Raw genomic sequence first — 2,732 nt, 5'->3', positions numbered from 1 at the left:
TCCTTGGGATGTTCACCAAGATGCCATCAAAAAAGTTTTAAAAATTTCTAGGATTGCTGAGTTTTTTGGGAAAAACGGATTTTTTTGAAAATCAATTTTATTTTTTCCTGTCTTTACCTTTTAGAAAATTAAAAAACTAATTGCCAATCCTCATAGCCACTTTATTGCGGCAAAATAAAAACACTAAATCACCACAATACACCAAAACACTTTTACTTTTACACTGGACGCGCGTTTCGCTAACCATGTTAGCATCATCAGCAGATGATTATAAACTAAAGTACAATCTACAAGTTGAGCGTTTATATACTCGCCCAGTGGGTACCGACTGGGCGTGGCAAAATCTAGCCAACCGAGTCAGAGCCCACTGAGCGTAACAGTTAGATTTCAGCCACTAGAGTAGTAGGAACAAAGAACGTGAAGGAATCGGACCGTTGTCTCTGTTCATTCTATCTTTACAGTTATTAATTCTGATGCTTTCATGTGCATCTAATTGCCTGTAATTTGAGACTTGTTTAATTAATTTTAAATTATTAAGATCTATACAATGGTCTTTATCAACAATATGTTCGGCAACGCAAGATTTATCCGGTCTACCATATCTTATCTGAGCTAAATGTTCTTTAAATCTAGTTAATATTGATCTTCTAGTTTGGCCAACATATTTCTGATTACAATCTTTACAAGAAATTTCATAAATACCCGACCTTTCCAGTGGAGGTGTTTTATCCTTTGGATTACCTAATAATTGTTGTAATTTATTATTAGCACTATACACAAGTTTATAATTGACATTCTTAAAAATTCCTTTTAGACCACGGGATAACTCTCGATCAAACGGTATCGAAAAATATTTACATGCATATGAAAGCATCAGAATTAATAAATGTAAAGGTAGTATGAACAGAGACAACGGTCCAATTCCTTCAAGTTCTTTGTTCCTACTACTCTAGTGGCGGAAATCTAACTGTTACGCTCAGTGGGCTCTGACTCGGTTGGCTAGATTTTGCCACGCCCACTCGGTACCCACTGGGCGAGTATGTAAACGCTCAACTTGTAGATTGTACTTGCTAGCTGATAATTTGTGAGATACAGAGGCCAACTTAATTTGTTTAAATACGGACCTGCATTTTTTTTTAAGTTTTGAAAGAACTCGGTCTCCTGAGTAAAGTGATATGCCACACTTGACACTTTTCTTTTGTTTTGGGTACCTTAACAACAACAAAACTATTTAATTATTATTTAAAATAATTTCAAGTCCAACTCTGGTTTTTTAAATTATTTAATCTGATTATATTCATCGCAATAATATTGATCAGCGCTAATTAAAATTAAATAAGGAAAATCGAGAAAAATTGAAAGATTCAAATAAATATATCCAGGTCAGCAATTTAAAGATATTATTTTTAACTTTTCTCAATTTTTCAATGAATTTGAAATCTCAGTGTATGGTCTAATAATATGCATAATATTAACCATAGTTATTATAACTATATCAACTTCTACAAACTAGTTTCTAATGCTCTATACGTTCGAAAGGGTTACAAGTTACAACCCTCCCTAATGCACAAATTTATTTTTCGTTCAATCTTATTTAAAGCTCTTTGAACATATCTTCTTCTTATGGAGGACAGGAACCTTGCTGGCATATTATACTGTTCTACCATTTCCAATCCATCTTCCAGCGAAATGATTTGATTGTTTATATTATATTTATATTATTTATTTTATATCATTTTTTATTACTTTATTGCATTTGATTTTCCGTATTTAATGTTTTACCCCTTGTCATTGTTAAGTTTGAAAGATTATCAGTATTGTAACGATGAATATATTTAATATTAGAAAAAAACAGAGCCGGACTTAAAATTAGTTTAAATAAATTGTGTTCAAATGTCCGAAAGATAAAAAAATATTAAGTGTGGCATATCATTGTACTCAGGAGGCCGAATTATTTCAAAACCTCAAATAAAAAATGCAGGTCCGTATTTAAAAAAATCAAGTTGAGCTCTGTATCTCACAAATTATCAGCTAATTTGAAAATCTAAAAATACTATCAGATAGCCCTAATAAAGTGGCTATGAGAGTGTGCAATTAGTTTTTTAATTTTCTAAAAAGTAACGACAGGAAAAAATAAAATTGATTTTCAAAAAAATCCGTTTTTCTGAAAAAGCTCACCAATCAGTGAAATTTTTGAAACTTCTTTGATAGCATGTTGGTGAACATCCCAAGGAGCAACTTTGCCCCAATTTAACTATCTTCGAATCTTACTGTTTCCGAGATACCAATGCTCGTGCCTCGAATTTGTAGCACCCTGTATATTTTTTATTCAAACGTCACAAAAGTATTAATTTTTGCGACGCGATTGATAATATAAAAAAGTAATTTTAACGCCTAGGCATAAAAGTACGAAAATATATTATTAAACTGACATTAAATGTCAAATTCAACGAGCGTCGTAACCATAGTTTCTCGATATGTAATTACATACAAGGTATAACTCATAGATAAATGCAACAAGTTTAGATTGGAAAGCCCGTAAAAATTTTGGGTCGCGAAATTATTTTGGGTCGCGACCGTTATACGCGATCTGGCGCTGCTATAGCGGTCGCTAATAACAACGGCAAACAAAAACAGAAATAATTTTCTCTTGTCAAAGTCAGAATCTTCAAATATCATAAAATCTTTCAAAATCTAAACCGCTCTCATTAAAGAAATTCCGAAAAGTGTTT

This window comes from Sitophilus oryzae, unplaced genomic scaffold (assembly GCF_002938485.1).
Source record: "Sitophilus oryzae breed Bouriz unplaced genomic scaffold, Soryzae_2.0 scaffold_1246_pilon_pilon, whole genome shotgun sequence".
Taxonomy (NCBI): domain Eukaryota; kingdom Metazoa; phylum Arthropoda; class Insecta; order Coleoptera; family Curculionidae; genus Sitophilus; species Sitophilus oryzae.
Note: the sequence above shows the minus strand (reverse complement) of the source record.